Source organism: Garra rufa, chromosome 1 (assembly GCF_049309525.1).
Source record: "Garra rufa chromosome 1, GarRuf1.0, whole genome shotgun sequence".
NCBI classification, from domain to species: Eukaryota; Metazoa; Chordata; class Actinopteri; order Cypriniformes; family Cyprinidae; genus Garra; species Garra rufa.
The window spans coordinates 94,314,133-94,333,441 of record NC_133361.1 but is presented as its reverse complement, the minus strand read 5'-3'; the positions used below and the strand labels follow the sequence as shown (position 1 = coordinate 94,333,441).

The 19,309-nt window shown below is 40.0% G+C and overlaps 32 non-coding genes across 32 annotated transcripts; all 32 read right to left on the bottom strand.

The window, feature by feature from the left end:
• Window positions 1-61: 61 nt before the first annotated feature.
• Window positions 62-180, bottom strand: LOC141319416 (5S ribosomal RNA). Its single transcript, XR_012353674.1, has one exon. It is a non-coding gene; the product is annotated as a 5S ribosomal RNA (ribosomal RNA).
• An 801-nt stretch (window positions 181-981) lies between these two features.
• Window positions 982-1,100, bottom strand: LOC141317993 (5S ribosomal RNA). Its single transcript, XR_012352336.1, has one exon. It is a non-coding gene; the product is annotated as a 5S ribosomal RNA (ribosomal RNA).
• An 84-nt stretch (window positions 1,101-1,184) lies between these two features.
• On the bottom strand, window positions 1,185-1,303 carry LOC141319324 (5S ribosomal RNA). The gene has a single exon (XR_012353586.1). It is a non-coding gene; the product is annotated as a 5S ribosomal RNA (ribosomal RNA).
• Window positions 1,304-1,387: 84 nt separating this feature from the next.
• LOC141345607 (5S ribosomal RNA) lies at window positions 1,388-1,506 on the bottom strand. Its single transcript, XR_012357046.1, has one exon. It is a non-coding gene; the product is annotated as a 5S ribosomal RNA (ribosomal RNA).
• An 802-nt stretch (window positions 1,507-2,308) lies between these two features.
• On the bottom strand, window positions 2,309-2,427 carry LOC141309422 (5S ribosomal RNA). Its single transcript, XR_012347302.1, has one exon. It is a non-coding gene; the product is annotated as a 5S ribosomal RNA (ribosomal RNA).
• An 84-nt stretch (window positions 2,428-2,511) lies between these two features.
• LOC141319323 (5S ribosomal RNA) lies at window positions 2,512-2,630 on the bottom strand. Its single transcript, XR_012353585.1, has one exon. It is a non-coding gene; the product is annotated as a 5S ribosomal RNA (ribosomal RNA).
• An 84-nt stretch (window positions 2,631-2,714) lies between these two features.
• LOC141345602 (5S ribosomal RNA) lies at window positions 2,715-2,833 on the bottom strand. Its single transcript, XR_012357045.1, has one exon. It is a non-coding gene; the product is annotated as a 5S ribosomal RNA (ribosomal RNA).
• An 802-nt stretch (window positions 2,834-3,635) lies between these two features.
• LOC141309411 (5S ribosomal RNA) lies at window positions 3,636-3,754 on the bottom strand. The gene has a single exon (XR_012347301.1). It is a non-coding gene; the product is annotated as a 5S ribosomal RNA (ribosomal RNA).
• Window positions 3,755-3,838: 84 nt separating this feature from the next.
• On the bottom strand, window positions 3,839-3,957 carry LOC141345107 (5S ribosomal RNA). Its single transcript, XR_012356939.1, has one exon. It is a non-coding gene; the product is annotated as a 5S ribosomal RNA (ribosomal RNA).
• An 84-nt stretch (window positions 3,958-4,041) lies between these two features.
• On the bottom strand, window positions 4,042-4,160 carry LOC141318169 (5S ribosomal RNA). The gene has a single exon (XR_012352501.1). It is a non-coding gene; the product is annotated as a 5S ribosomal RNA (ribosomal RNA).
• Window positions 4,161-4,961: 801 nt separating this feature from the next.
• Window positions 4,962-5,080, bottom strand: LOC141292385 (5S ribosomal RNA). Its single transcript, XR_012340505.1, has one exon. It is a non-coding gene; the product is annotated as a 5S ribosomal RNA (ribosomal RNA).
• An 84-nt stretch (window positions 5,081-5,164) lies between these two features.
• LOC141319415 (5S ribosomal RNA) lies at window positions 5,165-5,283 on the bottom strand. The gene has a single exon (XR_012353673.1). It is a non-coding gene; the product is annotated as a 5S ribosomal RNA (ribosomal RNA).
• Window positions 5,284-6,084: 801 nt separating this feature from the next.
• Window positions 6,085-6,203, bottom strand: LOC141309400 (5S ribosomal RNA). Its single transcript, XR_012347300.1, has one exon. It is a non-coding gene; the product is annotated as a 5S ribosomal RNA (ribosomal RNA).
• An 84-nt stretch (window positions 6,204-6,287) lies between these two features.
• On the bottom strand, window positions 6,288-6,406 carry LOC141319321 (5S ribosomal RNA). Its single transcript, XR_012353584.1, has one exon. It is a non-coding gene; the product is annotated as a 5S ribosomal RNA (ribosomal RNA).
• Window positions 6,407-6,490: 84 nt separating this feature from the next.
• On the bottom strand, window positions 6,491-6,609 carry LOC141345597 (5S ribosomal RNA). Its single transcript, XR_012357043.1, has one exon. It is a non-coding gene; the product is annotated as a 5S ribosomal RNA (ribosomal RNA).
• An 801-nt stretch (window positions 6,610-7,410) lies between these two features.
• Window positions 7,411-7,529, bottom strand: LOC141317991 (5S ribosomal RNA). Its single transcript, XR_012352335.1, has one exon. It is a non-coding gene; the product is annotated as a 5S ribosomal RNA (ribosomal RNA).
• Window positions 7,530-7,613: 84 nt separating this feature from the next.
• LOC141319320 (5S ribosomal RNA) lies at window positions 7,614-7,732 on the bottom strand. The gene has a single exon (XR_012353583.1). It is a non-coding gene; the product is annotated as a 5S ribosomal RNA (ribosomal RNA).
• An 84-nt stretch (window positions 7,733-7,816) lies between these two features.
• LOC141345592 (5S ribosomal RNA) lies at window positions 7,817-7,935 on the bottom strand. The gene has a single exon (XR_012357042.1). It is a non-coding gene; the product is annotated as a 5S ribosomal RNA (ribosomal RNA).
• An 802-nt stretch (window positions 7,936-8,737) lies between these two features.
• Window positions 8,738-8,856, bottom strand: LOC141309389 (5S ribosomal RNA). The gene has a single exon (XR_012347299.1). It is a non-coding gene; the product is annotated as a 5S ribosomal RNA (ribosomal RNA).
• Window positions 8,857-8,940: 84 nt separating this feature from the next.
• On the bottom strand, window positions 8,941-9,059 carry LOC141319319 (5S ribosomal RNA). The gene has a single exon (XR_012353582.1). It is a non-coding gene; the product is annotated as a 5S ribosomal RNA (ribosomal RNA).
• Window positions 9,060-9,143: 84 nt separating this feature from the next.
• Window positions 9,144-9,262, bottom strand: LOC141345584 (5S ribosomal RNA). The gene has a single exon (XR_012357040.1). It is a non-coding gene; the product is annotated as a 5S ribosomal RNA (ribosomal RNA).
• Window positions 9,263-10,064: 802 nt separating this feature from the next.
• On the bottom strand, window positions 10,065-10,183 carry LOC141309378 (5S ribosomal RNA). Its single transcript, XR_012347298.1, has one exon. It is a non-coding gene; the product is annotated as a 5S ribosomal RNA (ribosomal RNA).
• Window positions 10,184-10,267: 84 nt separating this feature from the next.
• Window positions 10,268-10,386, bottom strand: LOC141345100 (5S ribosomal RNA). The gene has a single exon (XR_012356937.1). It is a non-coding gene; the product is annotated as a 5S ribosomal RNA (ribosomal RNA).
• An 802-nt stretch (window positions 10,387-11,188) lies between these two features.
• LOC141309367 (5S ribosomal RNA) lies at window positions 11,189-11,307 on the bottom strand. Its single transcript, XR_012347297.1, has one exon. It is a non-coding gene; the product is annotated as a 5S ribosomal RNA (ribosomal RNA).
• Window positions 11,308-11,391: 84 nt separating this feature from the next.
• On the bottom strand, window positions 11,392-11,510 carry LOC141319318 (5S ribosomal RNA). The gene has a single exon (XR_012353581.1). It is a non-coding gene; the product is annotated as a 5S ribosomal RNA (ribosomal RNA).
• An 84-nt stretch (window positions 11,511-11,594) lies between these two features.
• Window positions 11,595-11,713, bottom strand: LOC141345578 (5S ribosomal RNA). Its single transcript, XR_012357039.1, has one exon. It is a non-coding gene; the product is annotated as a 5S ribosomal RNA (ribosomal RNA).
• An 802-nt stretch (window positions 11,714-12,515) lies between these two features.
• LOC141309345 (5S ribosomal RNA) lies at window positions 12,516-12,634 on the bottom strand. The gene has a single exon (XR_012347295.1). It is a non-coding gene; the product is annotated as a 5S ribosomal RNA (ribosomal RNA).
• Window positions 12,635-12,718: 84 nt separating this feature from the next.
• LOC141319316 (5S ribosomal RNA) lies at window positions 12,719-12,837 on the bottom strand. The gene has a single exon (XR_012353579.1). It is a non-coding gene; the product is annotated as a 5S ribosomal RNA (ribosomal RNA).
• An 84-nt stretch (window positions 12,838-12,921) lies between these two features.
• Window positions 12,922-13,040, bottom strand: LOC141345572 (5S ribosomal RNA). The gene has a single exon (XR_012357038.1). It is a non-coding gene; the product is annotated as a 5S ribosomal RNA (ribosomal RNA).
• An 802-nt stretch (window positions 13,041-13,842) lies between these two features.
• Window positions 13,843-13,961, bottom strand: LOC141319005 (5S ribosomal RNA). The gene has a single exon (XR_012353286.1). It is a non-coding gene; the product is annotated as a 5S ribosomal RNA (ribosomal RNA).
• An 84-nt stretch (window positions 13,962-14,045) lies between these two features.
• LOC141319315 (5S ribosomal RNA) lies at window positions 14,046-14,164 on the bottom strand. Its single transcript, XR_012353578.1, has one exon. It is a non-coding gene; the product is annotated as a 5S ribosomal RNA (ribosomal RNA).
• An 84-nt stretch (window positions 14,165-14,248) lies between these two features.
• On the bottom strand, window positions 14,249-14,367 carry LOC141318168 (5S ribosomal RNA). The gene has a single exon (XR_012352500.1). It is a non-coding gene; the product is annotated as a 5S ribosomal RNA (ribosomal RNA).
• Window positions 14,368-19,309: the final 4,942 nt, after the last annotated feature.

The window sequence follows — 19,309 nt, the reverse complement described above, 5'->3', positions numbered from 1 at the left end:
TATTTAAAGATCAGCCTCCGTAAAAGCCAGCATATTATATAAATAGTGAAGAAAAGGCAAAAGCTTACAGCACCTGGTATTCCCAGGCGGTCTCCAATCCAAGTACTAACCAGGCCCGACGCTGCTTAGCTTCCGAGATCAGACGAGGTCGGGCGCTCTCAGCGCGGTATGGCCATAATCGAGGGCTGCTCCAAAAAGTGGGCTATTTAAAGATTAGCCTCCGTAAAAGCCAGCATATTATATAAATAGTGAAGAAAAGGCAAAAGCTTACAGCACCTGGTATTCCCAGGCGGTCTCCCATAAAAGTGTAACAATCGGCCTTATCAGCCGAGTTACAAGACTAAAATGTTGTCAGATTTAACTGTGAGAGATGACTAGTGGTTAAAAGAATGAGACATAAAAGAAAATTGGTTTAAATAGATTTGGTGTATTTACAAGGTTCACATAAAAGACTTTAAAACAACACGATAAAACTAGGTCAACTCTGTTAAAAGAATACAGTTCATTTGTCCATACCCTAAAAACAGGTAAACTCTGTTAAAAGAATACAGTTCATTTGTCCATACCCTAAAAACAGTCCAAGAATCCCAGTGTGTTGATAAGTCCAATGTGAGTGTCCACCAGTGTATATACAATCCACAGAAAGTGTAATCCAAAGTTTGCAGGTGGTGAATGGAAAGTTGAGCTGTAAAATTAGCAACTCCTCAATCCAACAGTTTGGTGACTGTCCTTTGTTTGTCATGCTGCTCTCTTATACAGTTGTACTTCCTGCTTCCTGTCATGTGTCTAGTCACATGAAAGGCCAACCATCCATTTATTAAAGACACATACACTTAAAATGTTAAGAGTAATAAAATGGCCTAAAAAACATGTAAAACACTTAAAACTCTATAATACATTTAAATGATTGTAATAAATAGAGCGGTAAAACACGTCTTTCTAAAAGCCAGCATATTATATAAATAGTGAAGAAAAGGCAAAAGCTTACAGCACCTGGTATTCCCAGGCGGTCTCCCATCCAAGTACTAAACAGGCCCGACGCTGCTTAGCTTCCGAGATCAGACGAGATCGGGCGCTCTCAGTGCGGTATGGCCATAAGCGAGGGCTGCTCCAAAAAGTGGGCTATTTAAAGATCAGCCTCCGTAAAAGCCAGCATATTATATAAATAGTGAAGAAAAGGCAAAAGCTTACAGCACCTGGTATTCCCAGGCGGTCTCCCATCCAAGTACTAACAAGGCCCGACGCTGCTTAGCTTCCGAGATCAGACGAGGTCGGGCGCTCTCAGCGCGGTATGGCCATAATCGAGGGCTGCTCCAAAATGTGGGCTATTTAAAGATCAGCCTCCGTAAAAGCCAGCATATTATATAAATAGTGAAGAAAAGGCAAAAGCTTACAGCACCTGGTATTCCCAGGCGGTCTCCAATCCAAGTACTAACCAGGCCCGACGCTGCTTAGCTTCCGAGATCAGACGAGGTCGGGCACTCTCAGCGCGGTATGGCCATAATCGAGGGCTGCTCCAAAAAGTGGGCTATTTAAAGATTAGCCTCCGTAAAAGCCAGCATATTATATAAATAGTGAAGAAAAGCCAAAAGCTTACAGCACCTGATATTCCCAGGCGGTCTCCCATAAAAGTGTAACAATCGGCCTTATCAGCCGAGTTACAAGACTAAAATGGTGTCAGATTTAACTGTGAGAGATGACTAGTGGTTAAAAGAATGAGACATAAAAGAAAATTGGTTTAAATAGATTTGGTGTATTTACAAGGTTCACATAAAAGACTTTAAAACAACACGATAAAACTAGGGTCAACTCTGTTAAAAGAATACAGTTCATTTGTCCATACCCTAAAAACAGGTAAACTCTGTTAAAAGAATACAGTTCATTTGTCCATACCCTAAAAACAGTCCAAGAATCCCAGTGTGTTGATAAGTCCAATGTGAGTGTCCACCAGTGTATATACAATCCACAGAAAGTGTAATCCAAATTTTGCAGGTGGTGAATGGAAAGTTGAGCTCTAAAATTAGCAACTCCTCAATCCAACAGTTTGGTGACTGTCCTTTGTTTGTCATGCTGCTCTCTTATACAGTTGTACTTCCTGCTTCCTGTCATGTGTCTAGTCACATGAAAGGCCAACCATCCATTTATTAAAGACACATACACTTAAAATGTTAAGAGTAATAAAATGGCCTAAAAAACATGTAAAACACTTAAAACTCTATAATACATTTAAATGATTGTAATAAATAGAGCGGTAAAACACGTCTTTCTAAAAGCCAGCATATTATATAAATAGTGAAGAAAAGGCAAAAGCTTACAGCACCTGGTATTCCCAGGCGGTCTCCCATCCAAGTACTAAACAGGCCCGACGCTGCTTAGCTTCCGAGATCAGACGAGATCGGGCGCTCTCAGCGCGGTATGGCCATAAGCGAGGGCTGCTCCAAAAAGTGGGCTATTTAAAGATCAGCCTCCGTAAAAGCCAGCATATTATATAAATAGTGAAGAAAAGGCAAAAGCTTACAGCACCTGGTATTCCCAGGCGGTCTCCCATCCAAGTACTAACAAGGCCCGACGCTGCTTAGCTTCCGAGATCAGACGAGGTCGGGCGCTCTCAGCGCGGTATGGCCATAATCGAGGGCTGCTCCAAAATGTGGGCTATTTAAAGATCAGCCTCCGTAAAAGCCAGCATATTATATAAATAGTGAAGAAAAGGCAAAAGCTTACAGCACCTGGTATTCCCAGGCGGTCTCCAATCCAAGTACTAACCAGGCCCGACGCTGCTTAGCTTCCGAGATCAGACGAGGTCGGGCACTCTCAGCGCGGTATGGCCATAATCGAGGGCTGCTCCAAAAAGTGGGCTATTTAAAGATTAGCCTCCGTAAAAGCCAGCATATTATATAAATAGTGAAGAAAAGCCAAAAGCTTACAGCACCTGATATTCCCAGGCGGTCTCCCATAAAAGTGTAACAATCGGCCTTATCAGCCGAGTTACAAGACTAAAATGGTGTCAGATTTAACTGTGAGAAATGACTAGTGGTTAAAAGAATGAGACATAAAAGAAAATTGGTTTAAATAGATTTGGTGTATTTACAAGGTTCACATAAAAGACTTTAAAACAACACGATAAAACTAGGGTCAACTCTGTTAAAAGAATACAGTTCATTTGTCCATACCCTAAAAACAGGTAAACTCTGTTAAAAGAATACAGTTCATTTGTCCATACCCTAAAAACAGTCCAAGAATCCCAGTGTGTTGATAAGTCCAATGTGAGTGTCCACCAGTGTATATACAATCCACAGAAAGTGTAATCCAAAGTTTGCAGGTGGTGAATGGAAAGTTGAGCTGTAAAATTAGCAACTCCTCAATCCAACAGTTTGGTGACTGTCCTTTGTTTGTCATGCTGCTCTCTTATACAGTTGTACTTCCTGCTTCCTGTCATGTGTCTAGTCACATGAAAGGCCAACCATCCATTTATTAAAGACACATACACTTAAAATGTTAAGAGTAATAAAATGGCCTAAAAAACATGTAAAACACTTAAAACTCTATAATACATTTAAATGATTGTAATAAATAGAGCGGTAAAACACGTCTTTCTAAAAGCCAGCATATTATATAAATAGTGAAGAAAAGGCAAAAGCTTACAGCACCTGGTATTCCCAGGCGGTCTCCCATCCAAGTACTAAACAGGCCCGACGCTGCTTAGCTTCCGAGATCAGACGAGATCGGGCGCTCTCAGCGCGGTATGGCCATAAGCGAGGGCTGCTCCAAAAAGTGGGCTATTTAAAGATCAGCCTCCGTAAAAGCCAGCATATTATATAAATAGTGAAGAAAAGGCAAAAGCTTACAGCACCTGGTATTCCCAGGCGGTCTCCCATCCAAGTACTAACAAGGCCCGACGCTGCTTAGCTTCCGAGATCAGACGAGGTCAGGCGCTCTCAGCGCGGTATGGCCATAATCGAGGGCTGCTCCAAAATGTGGGCTATTTAAAGATCAGCCTCCGTAAAAGCCAGCATATTATATAAATAGTGAAGAAAAGGCAAAAGCTTACAGCACCTGGTATTCCCAGGCGGTCTCCAATCCAAGTACTAACCAGGCCCGACGCTGCTTAGCTTCCGAGATCAGACGAGATCGGGCGCTCTCAGCGCGGTATGGCCATAAGCGAGGGCTGCTCCAAAAAGTGGGCTATTTAAAGATTAGCCTCCGTAAAAGCCAGCATATTATATAAATAGTGAAGAAAAGCCAAAAGCTTACAGCACCTGATATTCCCAGGCGGTCTCCCATAAAAGTGTAACAATCGGCCTTATCAGCCGAGTTACAAGACTAAAATGGTGTCAGATTTAACTGTGAGAGATGACTAGTGGTTAAAAGAATGAGACATAAAAGAAAATTGGTTTAAATAGATTTGGTGTATTTACAAGGTTCACATAAAAGACTTTAAAACAACACGATAAAACTAGGTCAACTCTGTTAAAAGAATACAGTTCATTTGTCCATACCCTAAAAACAGGTAAACTCTGTTAAAAGAATACAGTTCATTTGTCCATACCCTAAAAACAGTCCAAGAATCCCAGTGTGTTGATAAGTCCAATGTGAGTGTCCACCAGTGTATATACAATCCACAGAAAGTGTAATCCAAAGTTTGCAGGTGGTGAATGGAAAGTTGAGCTCTAAAATTAGCAACTCCTCAATCCAACAGTTTGGTGACTGTCCTTTGTTTGTCATGCTGCTCTCTTATACAGTTGTACTTCCGGCTTCCTGTCATGTGTCTAGTCACATGACAGGCCAACCATCCATTTATTAAAGACACATACACTTAAAATGTTAAGAGTAATAAAATGGCCTAAAAAACATGTAAAACACTTAAAACTCTATAATACATTTAAATGATTGTAATAAATAGAGCGGTAAAACACGTCTTTCTAAAAGCCAGCATATTATATAAATAGTGAAGAAAAGGCAAAAGCTTACAGCACCTGGTATTCCCAGGCGGTCTCCCATCCAAGTACTAACCAGGCCCGACGCTGCTTAGCTTCCGAGATCAGACGAGATCGGGCGCTCTCAGCGCGGTATGGCCATAAGCGAGGGCTGCTCCAAAAAGTGGGCTATTTAAAGATCAGCCTCCGTAAAAGCCAGCATATTATATAAATAGTGAAGAAAAGGCAAAAGCTTACAGCACCTGGTATTCCCAGGCGGTCTCCAATCCAAGTACTAACCAGGCCCGACGCTGCTTAGCTTCCGAGATCAGACGAGGTCGGGCGCTCTCAGCGCGGTATGGCCATAATCGAGGGCTGCTCCAAAAAGTGGGCTATTTAAAGATTAGCCTCCGTAAAAGCCAGCATATTATATAAATAGTGAAGAAAAGGCAAAAGCTTACAGCACCTGGTATTCCCAGGCGGTCTCCCATAAAAGTGTAACAATCGGCCTTATCAGCCGAGTTACAAGACTAAAATGTTGTCAGATTTAACTGTGAGAGATGACTAGTGGTTAAAAGAATGAGACATAAAAGAAAATTGGTTTAAATAGATTTGGTGTATTTACAAGGTTCACATAAAAGACTTTAAAACAACACGATAAAACTAGGTCAACTCTGTTAAAAGAATACAGTTCATTTGTCCATACCCTAAAAACAGGTAAACTCTGTTAAAAGAATACAGTTCATTTGTCCATACCCTAAAAACAGTCCAAGAATCCCAGTGTGTTGATAAGTCCAATGTGAGTGTCCACCAGTGTATATACAATCCACAGAAAGTGTAATCCAAAGTTTGCAGGTGGTGAATGGAAAGTTGAGCTGTAAAATTAGCAACTCCTCAATCCAACAGTTTGGTGACTGTCCTTTGTTTGTCATGCTGCTCTCTTATACAGTTGTACTTCCTGCTTCCTGTCATGTGTCTAGTCACATGAAAGGCCAACCATCCATTTATTAAAGACACATACACTTAAAATGTTAAGAGTAATAAAATGGCCTAAAAAACATGTAAAACACTTAAAACTCTATAATACATTTAAATGATTGTAATAAATAGAGCGGTAAAACACGTCTTTCTAAAAGCCAGCATATTATATAAATAGTGAAGAAAAGGCAAAAGCTTACAGCACCTGGTATTCCCAGGCGGTCTCCCATCCAAGTACTAAACAGGCCCGACGCTGCTTAGCTTCCGAGATCAGACGAGATCGGGCGCTCTCAGCGCGGTATGGCCATAAGCGAGGGCTGCTCCAAAAAGTGGGCTATTTAAAGATCAGCCTCCGTAAAAGCCAGCATATTATATAAATAGTGAAGAAAAGGCAAAAGCTTACAGCACCTGGTATTCCCAGGCGGTCTCCCATCCAAGTACTAACAAGGCCCGACGCTGCTTAGCTTCCGAGATCAGACGAGGTCGGGCGCTCTCAGCGCGGTATGGCCATAATCGAGGGCTGCTCCAAAATGTGGGCTATTTAAAGATCAGCCTCCGTAAAAGCCAGCATATTATATAAATAGTGAAGAAAAGGCAAAAGCTTACAGCACCTGGTATTCCCAGGCGGTCTCCAATCCAAGTACTAACCAGGCCCGACGCTGCTTAGCTTCCGAGATCAGACGAGGTCGGGCACTCTCAGCGCGGTATGGCCATAATCGAGGGCTGCTCCAAAAAGTGGGCTATTTAAAGATTAGCCTCCGTAAAAGCCAGCATATTATATAAATAGTGAAGAAAAGCCAAAAGCTTACAGCACCTGATATTCCCAGGCGGTCTCCCATAAAAGTGTAACAATCGGCCTTATCAGCCGAGTTACAAGACTAAAATGGTGTCAGATTTAACTGTGAGAGATGACTAGTGGTTAAAAGAATGAGACATAAAAGAAAATTGGTTTAAATAGATTTGGTGTATTTACAAGGTTCACATAAAAGACTTTAAAACAACACGATAAAACTAGGTCAACTCTGTTAAAAGAATACAGTTCATTTGTCCATACCCTAAAAACAGGTAAACTCTGTTAAAAGAATACAGTTCATTTGTCCATACCCTAAAAACAGTCCAAGAATCCCAGTGTGTTGATAAGTCCAATGTGAGTGTCCACCAGTGTATATACAATCCACAGAAAGTGTAATCCAAAGTTTGCAGGTGGTGAATGGAAAGTTGAGCTGTAAAATTAGCAACTCCTCAATCCAACAGTTTGGTGACTGTCCTTTGTTTGTCATGCTGCTCTCTTATACAGTTGTACTTCCTGCTTCCTGTCATGTGTCTAGTCACATGAAAGGCCAACCATCCATTTATTAAAGACACATACACTTAAAATGTTAAGAGTAATAAAATGGCCTAAAAAACATGTAAAACACTTAAAACTCTATAATACATTTAAATGATTGTAATAAATAGAGCGGTAAAACACGTCTTTCTAAAAGCCAGCATATTATATAAATAGTGAAGAAAAGGCAAAAGCTTACAGCACCTGGTATTCCCAGGCGGTCTCCCATCCAAGTACTAAACAGGCCCGACGCTGCTTAGCTTCCGAGATCAGACGAGATCGGGCGCTCTCAGTGCGGTATGGCCATAAGCGAGGGCTGCTCCAAAAAGTGGGCTATTTAAAGATCAGCCTCCGTAAAAGCCAGCATATTATATAAATAGTGAAGAAAAGGCAAAAGCTTACAGCACCTGGTATTCCCAGGCGGTCTCCCATCCAAGTACTAACAAGGCCCGACGCTGCTTAGCTTCCGAGATCAGACGAGGTCGGGCGCTCTCAGCGCGGTATGGCCATAATCGAGGGCTGCTCCAAAATGTGGGCTATTTAAAGATCAGCCTCCGTAAAAGCCAGCATATTATATAAATAGTGAAGAAAAGGCAAAAGCTTACAGCACCTGGTATTCCCAGGCGGTCTCCAATCCAAGTACTAACCAGGCCCGACGCTGCTTAGCTTCCGAGATCAGACGAGGTCGGGCACTCTCAGCGCGGTATGGCCATAATCGAGGGCTGCTCCAAAAAGTGGGCTATTTAAAGATTAGCCTCCGTAAAAGCCAGCATATTATATAAATAGTGAAGAAAAGCCAAAAGCTTACAGCACCTGATATTCCCAGGCGGTCTCCCATAAAAGTGTAACAATCGGCCTTATCAGCCGAGTTACAAGACTAAAATGGTGTCAGATTTAACTGTGAGAGATGACTAGTGGTTAAAAGAATGAGACATAAAAGAAAATTGGTTTAAATAGATTTGGTGTATTTACAAGGTTCACATAAAAGACTTTAAAACAACACGATAAAACTAGGGTCAACTCTGTTAAAAGAATACAGTTCATTTGTCCATACCCTAAAAACAGGTAAACTCTGTTAAAAGAATACAGTTCATTTGTCCATACCCTAAAAACAGTCCAAGAATCCCAGTGTGTTGATAAGTCCAATGTGAGTGTCCACCAGTGTATATACAATCCACAGAAAGTGTAATCCAAATTTTGCAGGTGGTGAATGGAAAGTTGAGCTCTAAAATTAGCAACTCCTCAATCCAACAGTTTGGTGACTGTCCTTTGTTTGTCATGCTGCTCTCTTATACAGTTGTACTTCCTGCTTCCTGTCATGTGTCTAGTCACATGAAAGGCCAACCATCCATTTATTAAAGACACATACACTTAAAATGTTAAGAGTAATAAAATGGCCTAAAAAACATGTAAAACACTTAAAACTCTATAATACATTTAAATGATTGTAATAAATAGAGCGGTAAAACACGTCTTTCTAAAAGCCAGCATATTATATAAATAGTGAAGAAAAGGCAAAAGCTTACAGCACCTGGTATTCCCAGGCGGTCTCCCATCCAAGTACTAAACAGGCCCGACGCTGCTTAGCTTCCGAGATCAGACGAGATCGGGCGCTCTCAGCGCGGTATGGCCATAAGCGAGGGCTGCTCCAAAAAGTGGGCTATTTAAAGATCAGCCTCCGTAAAAGCCAGCATATTATATAAATAGTGAAGAAAAGGCAAAAGCTTACAGCACCTGGTATTCCCAGGCGGTCTCCCATCCAAGTACTAACAAGGCCCGACGCTGCTTAGCTTCCGAGATCAGACGAGGTCGGGCGCTCTCAGCGCGGTATGGCCATAATCGAGGGCTGCTCCAAAATGTGGGCTATTTAAAGATCAGCCTCCGTAAAAGCCAGCATATTATATAAATAGTGAAGAAAAGGCAAAAGCTTACAGCACCTGGTATTCCCAGGCGGTCTCCAATCCAAGTACTAACCAGGCCCGACGCTGCTTAGCTTCCGAGATCAGACGAGGTCGGGCACTCTCAGCGCGGTATGGCCATAATCGAGGGCTGCTCCAAAAAGTGGGCTATTTAAAGATTAGCCTCCGTAAAAGCCAGCATATTATATAAATAGTGAAGAAAAGCCAAAAGCTTACAGCACCTGATATTCCCAGGCGGTCTCCCATAAAAGTGTAACAATCGGCCTTATCAGCCGAGTTACAAGACTAAAATGGTGTCAGATTTAACTGTGAGAAATGACTAGTGGTTAAAAGAATGAGACATAAAAGAAAATTGGTTTAAATAGATTTGGTGTATTTACAAGGTTCACATAAAAGACTTTAAAACAACACGATAAAACTAGGGTCAACTCTGTTAAAAGAATACAGTTCATTTGTCCATACCCTAAAAACAGGTAAACTCTGTTAAAAGAATACAGTTCATTTGTCCATACCCTAAAAACAGTCCAAGAATCCCAGTGTGTTGATAAGTCCAATGTGAGTGTCCACCAGTGTATATACAATCCACAGAAAGTGTAATCCAAATTTTGCAGGTGGTGAATGGAAAGTTGAGCTCTAAAATTAGCAACTCCTCAATCCAACAGTTTGGTGACTGTCCTTTGTTTGTCATGCTGCTCTCTTATACAGTTGTACTTCCTGCTTCCTGTCATGTGTCTAGTCACATGAAAGGCCAACCATCCATTTATTAAAGACACATACACTTAAAATGTTAAGAGTAATAAAATGGCCTAAAAAACATGTAAAACACTTAAAACTCTATAATACATTTAAATGATTGTAATAAATAGAGCGGTAAAACACGTCTTTCTAAAAGCCAGCATATTATATAAATAGTGAAGAAAAGGCAAAAGCTTACAGCACCTGGTATTCCCAGGCGGTCTCCCATCCAAGTACTAAACAGGCCCGACGCTGCTTAGCTTCCGAGATCAGACGAGATCGGGCGCTCTCAGCGCGGTATGGCCATAAGCGAGGGCTGCTCCAAAAAGTGGGCTATTTAAAGATCAGCCTCCGTAAAAGCCAGCATATTATATAAATAGTGAAGAAAAGGCAAAAGCTTACAGCACCTGGTATTCCCAGGCGGTCTCCCATCCAAGTACTAACAAGGCCCGACGCTGCTTAGCTTCCGAGATCAGACGAGGTCAGGCGCTCTCAGCGCGGTATGGCCATAATCGAGGGCTGCTCCAAAAAGTGGGCTATTTAAAGATTAGCCTCCGTAAAAGCCAGCATATTATATAAATAGTGAAGAAAAGCCAAAAGCTTACAGCACCTGATATTCCCAGGCGGTCTCCCATAAAAGTGTAACAATCGGCCTTATCAGCCGAGTTACAAGACTAAAATGGTGTCAGATTTAACTGTGAGAGATGACTAGTGGTTAAAAGAATGAGACATAAAAGAAAATTGGTTTAAATAGATTTGGTGTATTTACAAGGTTCACATAAAAGACTTTAAAACAACACGATAAAACTAGGGTCAACTCTGTTAAAAGAATACAGTTCATTTGTCCATACCCTAAAAACAGGTAAACTCTGTTAAAAGAATACAGTTCATTTGTCCATACCCTAAAAACAGTCCAAGAATCCCAGTGTGTTGATAAGTCCAATGTGAGTGTCCACCAGTGTATATACAATCCACAGAAAGTGTAATCCAAATTTTGCAGGTGGTGAATGGAAAGTTGAGCTCTAAAATTAGCAACTCCTCAATCCAACAGTTTGGTGACTGTCCTTTGTTTGTCATGCTGCTCTCTTATACAGTTGTACTTCCTGCTTCCTGTCATGTGTCTAGTCACATGAAAGGCCAACCATCCATTTATTAAAGACACATACACTTAAAATGTTAAGAGTAATAAAATGGCCTAAAAAACATGTAAAACACTTAAAACTCTATAATACATTTAAATGATTGTAATAAATAGAGCGGTAAAACACGTCTTTCTAAAAGCCAGCATATTATATAAATAGTGAAGAAAAGGCAAAAGCTTACAGCACCTGGTATTCCCAGGCGGTCTCCCATCCAAGTACTAAACAGGCCCGACGCTGCTTAGCTTCCGAGATCAGACGAGATCGGGCGCTCTCAGCGCGGTATGGCCATAAGCGAGGGCTGCTCCAAAAAGTGGGCTATTTAAAGATCAGCCTCCGTAAAAGCCAGCATATTATATAAATAGTGAAGAAAAGGCAAAAGCTTACAGCACCTGGTATTCCCAGGCGGTCTCCCATCCAAGTACTAACAAGGCCCGACGCTGCTTAGCTTCCGAGATCAGACGAGGTCGGGCGCTCTCAGCGCGGTATGGCCATAATCGAGGGCTGCTCCAAAATGTGGGCTATTTAAAGATCAGCCTCCGTAAAAGCCAGCATATTATATAAATAGTGAAGAAAAGGCAAAAGCTTACAGCACCTGGTATTCCCAGGCGGTCTCCAATCCAAGTACTAACCAGGCCCGACGCTGCTTAGCTTCCGAGATCAGACGAGGTCGGGCACTCTCAGCGCGGTATGGCCATAATCGAGGGCTGCTCCAAAAAGTGGGCTATTTAAAGATTAGCCTCCGTAAAAGCCAGCATATTATATAAATAGTGAAGAAAAGCCAAAAGCTTACAGCACCTGATATTCCCAGGCGGTCTCCCATAAAAGTGTAACAATCGGCCTTATCAGCCGAGTTACAAGACTAAAATGGTGTCAGATTTAACTGTGAGAAATGACTAGTGGTTAAAAGAATGAGACATAAAAGAAAATTGGTTTAAATAGATTTGGTGTATTTACAAGGTTCACATAAAAGACTTTAAAACAACACGATAAAACTAGGGTCAACTCTGTTAAAAGAATACAGTTCATTTGTCCATACCCTAAAAACAGGTAAACTCTGTTAAAAGAATACAGTTCATTTGTCCATACCCTAAAAACAGTCCAAGAATCCCAGTGTGTTGATAAGTCCAATGTGAGTGTCCACCAGTGTATATACAATCCACAGAAAGTGTAATCCAAAGTTTGCAGGTGGTGAATGGAAAGTTGAGCTGTAAAATTAGCAACTCCTCAATCCAACAGTTTGGTGACTGTCCTTTGTTTGTCATGCTGCTCTCTTATACAGTTGTACTTCCTGCTTCCTGTCATGTGTCTAGTCACATGAAAGGCCAACCATCCATTTATTAAAGACACATACACTTAAAATGTTAAGAGTAATAAAATGGCCTAAAAAACATGTAAAACACTTAAAACTCTATAATACATTTAAATGATTGTAATAAATAGAGCGGTAAAACACGTCTTTCTAAAAGCCAGCATATTATATAAATAGTGAAGAAAAGGCAAAAGCTTACAGCACCTGGTATTCCCAGGCGGTCTCCCATCCAAGTACTAAACAGGCCCGACGCTGCTTAGCTTCCGAGATCAGACGAGATCGGGCGCTCTCAGCGCGGTATGGCCATAAGCGAGGGCTGCTCCAAAAAGTGGGCTATTTAAAGATCAGCCTCCGTAAAAGCCAGCATATTATATAAATAGTGAAGAAAAGGCAAAAGCTTACAGCACCTGGTATTCCCAGGCGGTCTCCCATCCAAGTACTAACAAGGCCCGACGCTGCTTAGCTTCCGAGATCAGACGAGGTCGGGCGCTCTCAGCGCGGTATGGCCATAATCGAGGGCTGCTCCAAAATGTGGGCTATTTAAAGATCAGCCTCCGTAAAAGCCAGCATATTATATAAATAGTGAAGAAAAGGCAAAAGCTTACAGCACCTGGTATTCCCAGGCGGTCTCCAATCCAAGTACTAACCAGGCCCGACGCTGCTTAGCTTCCGAGATCAGACGAGGTCGGGCACTCTCAGCGCGGTATGGCCATAATCGAGGGCTGCTCCAAAAAGTGGGCTATTTAAAGATTAGCCTCCGTAAAAGCCAGCATATTATATAAATAGTGAAGAAAAGCCAAAAGCTTACAGCACCTGATATTCCCAGGCGGTCTCCCATAAAAGTGTAACAATCGGCCTTATCAGCCGAGTTACAAGACTAAAATGGTGTCAGATTTAACTGTGAGAGATGACTAGTGGTTAAAAGAATGAGACATAAAAGAAAATTGGTTTAAATAGATTTGGTGTATTTACAAGGTTCACATAAAAGACTTTAAAACAACACGATAAAACTAGGGTCAACTCTGTTAAAAGAATACAGTTCATTTGTCCATACCCTAAAAACAGGTAAACTCTGTTAAAAGAATACAGTTCATTTGTCCATACCCTAAAAACAGTCCAAGAATCCCAGTGTGTTGATAAGTCCAATGTGAGTGTCCACCAGTGTATATACAATCCACAGAAAGTGTAATCCAAATTTTGCAGGTGGTGAATGGAAAGTTGAGCTCTAAAATTAGCAACTCCTCAATCCAACAGTTTGGTGACTGTCCTTTGTTTGTCATGCTGCTCTCTTATACAGTTGTACTTCCTGCTTCCTGTCATGTGTCTAGTCACATGAAAGGCCAACCATCCATTTATTAAAGACACATACACTTAAAATGTTAAGAGTAATAAAATGGCCTAAAAAACATGTAAAACACTTAAAACTTTATAATACATTTAAATGATTGTAATAAATAGAGCGGTAAAACACGTCTTTCTAAAAGCCAGCATATTATATAAATAGTGAAGAAAAGGCAAAAGCTTACAGCACCTGGTATTCCCAGGCGGTCTCCCATCCAAGTACTAAACAGGCCCGACGATGCTTAGCTTCCGAGATCAGACGAGACCGGGCGCTCTCAGCGCGGTATGGCCATAAGCGAGGGCTGCTCCAAAAAGTGGGCTATTTAAAGATCAGCCTCCGTAAAAGCCAGCATATTATATAAATAGTGAAGAAAAGGCAAAAGCTTACAGCACCTGGTATTCCCAGGCGGTCTCCCATCCAAGTACTAACAAGGCCCGACGCTGCTTAGCTTCCGAGATCAGACGAGGTCGGGCGCTCTCAGCGCGGTATGGCCATAATCGAGGGCTGCTCCAAAATGTGGGCTATTTAAAGATCAGCCTCCGTAAAAGCCAGCATATTATATAAATAGTGAAGAAAAGGCAAAAGCTTACAGCACCTGGTATTCCCAGGCGGTCTCCAATCCAAGTACTAACCAGGCCCGACGCTGCTTAGCTTCCGAGATCAGACGAGATCGGGCGCTCTCAGCGCGGTATGGCCATAAGCGAGGGCTGCTCCAAAAAGTGGGCTATTTAAAGATCAGCCTCCGTAAAAGCCAGCATATTATATAAATAGTGAAGAAAAGGCAAAAGCTTACAGCACCTGGTATTCCCAGGCGGTCTCCCATAAAAGTGTAACAATCGGCCTTATCAGCCGAGTTACAAGACTAAAATGGGGTCAGATTTAACTGTGAGAGATGACTAGTGGTTAAAAGAATGAGACATAAAAGAAAATTGGTTTAAATAGATTTGGTGTATTTACAAGGTTCACATAAAAGACTTTAAAACAACACGATAAAACTAGGTCAACTCTGTTAAAAGAATACAGTTCATTTGTCCATACCCTAAAAACAGGTAAACTCTGTTAAAAGAATACAGTTCATTTGTCCATACCCTAAAAACAGTCCAAGAATCCCAGTGTGTTGATAAGTCCAATGTGAGTGTCCACCAGTGTATATACAATCCACAGAAAGTGTAATCCAAAGTTTGCAGGTGGTGAATGGAAAGTTGAGCTCTAAAATTAGCAACTCCTCAATCCAACAGTTTGGTGACTGTCCTTTGCTTGTCATGCTGCTCTCTTATACAGTTGTACTTCCTGCTTCCTGTCATGTGTCTAGTCACATGACAGGCCAACCATCCATTTATTAAAGACACATACACTTAAAATGTTAAGAGTAATAAAATGGCCTAAAAAACATGTAAAACACTTAAAACTCTATAATACATTTAAATGATTGTAATAAATAGAGCGGTAAAACACGTCTTTCTAAAAGCCAGCATATTATATAAATAGTGAAGAAAAGGCAAAAGCTTACAGCACCTTGTATTCCCAGGCGGTCTCCCATCCAAGTACTAACCAGGCCCGACGCTGCTTAGCTTCCGAGATCAGACGAGATCGGGCGCTCTTTTTTTTTTTTTTTTTTTTTATTATCAAAAAGTACAAAATAATATTTACATAACTCATTTTTCATTCATTACACCTTTCAATCTTATTACATTTGAAGACAATTTAGCATATACAGCATGAGCTTTGAATTTAACCCTCCTTTATATCACTCAAACGAAACCAAAAACCCAAAACAAAAATACCTAACTTAAATATAACCATTTCTTTTCAAAATGTTAAACTAAACCTTTCTTTTGTACATATAAATCCACTTTCTTCTACAAATGCTTTTTCAAATTCTTCTTTGCTTAGGTATTTCCACATTATATACACATTCTTTCTAACAATACTCTTGAACATTTTAGTCACATCTACTTTCTTTCTCTCATAGTATGCCATATTCCTCCTCACCCATATTGCATACCTTGCATTACTTAGAATCAAATTCCAAAAGTTCACCTTCCTATCCTTATAATTTGTACATTCACCAAACAAAAACAGTTTTTTCCACTCATCTTCTGCAACCCCTTTTCCCATTCCATCTTTTATCAGTTTTTTCATTTTTCCATGAAACTCCTCAAGTTCCTTGCACTCAAAGAAAATGTGCATCAAAGTTTCTGGCTCTGTCTCACATATATCACATTCTCTACTCACATTTTTATTCATTTGATGAATTACCACCTTTGTATAGATTCTATTGTGTCGTAGCTTGAAGTCCAAGTTCTCACAGTCTAGTCCGTTGTATTTTATATTTAAGTTTCTCCATATTGTTTTTACTTTCAAATCAGGAAACAATCTTGGCCATACCGCTTCTGATGCAGGCACTTTGATCTCCTTTCTGACCATCATTTTGTATACAGTTTTCACATTTATCTCCCACAAAAACTTTTTTCTCCCATTTTCCACAATGTACATTTCAGGCATTCCCCAATCTCCCACTTTAACAGTTTCCCTTTCAATCCTTTCTACCCACCTTTCAGGCAGGCTTTTTTTAATGTTTTCACATTCACCATCCACTTTTGCTTTCTCAATTTCATCATCCCACCCCACCACACAATCATATATTGCTCTATTCGGTAAAAAACCTTTTACATATTCGTAAGCCATATCCTTTACTTTCCTTACCCCCGCTCTCATGAACAGTCTGTTGTAAAGCATTTTCCCTCCCCTCCTTATTCTTGGGTTCAGGAAAATTGGCTGATTGTGTATTTGGTTTATGTTTTCACATTCATAGTTTACATTTATCACAAATTCAGCCCATGCAGTAAACACTTCTTGGTAAAACAAAGGCAACTTTTCAATCATTGGCTTTTTTAAAACCATAAACACTCCTTCTTCACCACACCCTCCTCCTTCATTTAAATATTTTCTCATATACCCCTTCCATCCACATTCTACTTTGCCACATAAATACTTTTTTATTGTCTTAACTCTTATTGCTTTCCTTTTCACATCTAAATCCATCAATTTCAAACCCCCCTCACTGTAATCTGCTATTAATGTTTTTGCTGATATTTTTACTCCTTTCCCACCCCACACAAAAATATTCACAGCCTCTTTTATTCCATTTAACACCCAGTCTGGTAAATCAATTGCTCCCATCACATAATTACATTTAGTTAACAATAAAGAATTAACCACTACCACTTTTCCTCTTAGTCTTAATTCCCTTAGTCTCCAAAACTGTAACACTTGCTTGATTTTGTTTAGCACTCCTGACCATGTTGCATCTCTTGCCTCTTTTGCATTCTCTCCTACGTTTACCCCTAAAATTTTTATAAAATCTTTCGTTATTTTAAATGGAACATCTGACCCTTCCACCCTTATTCCTCCTATACTCATTATTTCAGATTTTTCCACATTTATTTTAGCACCTGACGCTTTCCCATATTTTTCCATCTGTTTTCTAATTTTATTTATACTCTCTATATCCCTAACTGTAAAAGTTGTATCATCTGCATATTGATGTATTACACTCAATCCTCCATTTGGTATTTGAATACCTTTTATTTCCTTGTCATTTTTGATGAGTGTCGCCAGTGGCTCAGCTGTTATTGAATACAATATTGCAGACAACGGACAGCCTTGCCTTACTGACCTCTCTAACTGAAAGGGGTCAGTTAACACCCCATTAACCTTAACACAACTTTTAGCATTTACATATATTAATTTTATCCACTTTTGCATTCTCTCTCCAAACCCAAATCTCCCCATTGTCTGTTCTATAAAGCTATGTTCCACCCTATCAAAAGCCTTATTTAAGTCTATAGATAAAACCAATCCCCCTTTCCCATCTTTCCCCATCCCTTCTACTATGTCCCTTATTGTGCAAATTGTATCTGTAATGTCTCTTCCCTTTATGCTATAAGCTTGGCTTGGTGATACTATTGACCCTACCACCTCTTTTATCCTATTTGCCAGCACTTTTGTCAGTATTTTATAATCCGTGTTTAACAGACTCAACGGTCTATAATTTTCTAGCTTAAGTGGACTTCCTTTATTTTTATATAGTATTGTGATTACTCCTAGCCCCATAGACTCTGGCATTTCACCTCTCTCTTCCATACTTCTATAAACCTTCCACAATATTGGTGCTACAGTCTCTTCAAAAGTCTTGTAAAACTCATGCGTTAAGCCGTCTGAGCCCGGGCTTTTATTCTTCTTTGTCTGTTTTATTGCTTCTTTTATTTCTTCGATACCTATGTCACTTTCACATATATTTTTCTCACTTTCACTTAACCTCACACTCACAGAGTTCAAAACTTCCTCCACACACTCCTGTTTAACCCCTTCTTTCTTAAATAGCTTCTTATAAAATATTTCTACTTCTCTTATTATCTCCACATAATCAGTAATCTTATCTCCTTTTTCATTTTCCAACTCTGTTATATACTTTTTCATCTGCTTTTTCTTTTCTAAGTTTAGAAAGAACTTTGTGCTTCTTTCTCCCTCTAACGCATACTGCGCTCTACTCCTTATTATTGCACCCTTACTTTTTTCTTTTTCATACTCCTCTATTTCTGCATTTATCTGCATAAAGCGTTCTTTATCTTGCTCGGGATTAATTTCTATTTTTTCTGCTTCCCTCTTCAATTCATTTTGCATTACCTCAACTTTGCTCCTTCTCTTAAAATTCCTTTGTTTGGCATATCTAATACTTCTTTTTTTAATTATCCCTTTCATTTTTTCCCACCACTCACATACATTTTCATCAAATAAGATATTTTCCATTTCATAATCTATACATTTTCTGATATTTTCTTTATATGCCTCTTCTTTTAGCAAGTCTGCATTCAAACACCACATTCCTCCCCCCCTCTCCTCCTCGTTCACACCCATCTTTACCATCATCATAGCATGGTCACTTACTCCCACAAACTTATATCTCACATTTTTTATATATTTTAACATTTCCCTTTTGGTTAAACATAAATCTATACGGCTTTGTTTCAAGACTCCCATCACCAATTGTCTTCTAGAGAAGTCTTTTTTGTAGGGATTCTCATCCCTCCATACATCAACTATGTCCTCATTTTGCATCCATTCAGTTAAATATTTTCTGGATACATCTGACTTAAAGTTTGCGCTGCTTGACGCGTCCAGTCTTGTGCACCATACATTAAAGTCACCGACTATTATAAAGTTGCCTTTACACAGCGGCTTAATTTCTTTAAAGACTTCTTTTCTTTCATTTTCTGTGTTAGGTGCATAAATGTTTATCAGCCTGAACAGTTCATTGTGAAATACAAATTCAATCACTAACAATCTCCCATTTCCATCCTTGTATATTTGCTTCACATTGTTTAATCGATCTCCTTTTATCAGGGTTGCCACGCCACAGGATTTTGCAGTCCCATGATTAGAAATAATTTCACCTTCCCACCTCTTTCTTATGTTGTCCATTATTTCATCAGACCAGTGTGTCTCTTGCAAACAGAGTATATCCGCTTTTAACAAACCCTTCACCTTCTCAAACTTATTTTCATCTCTTAACCCATTGCTATTCAAACAGGCAATGTTCATAATGCCCCACATAGCAAGTATCATAATTTTGAAAAAAATC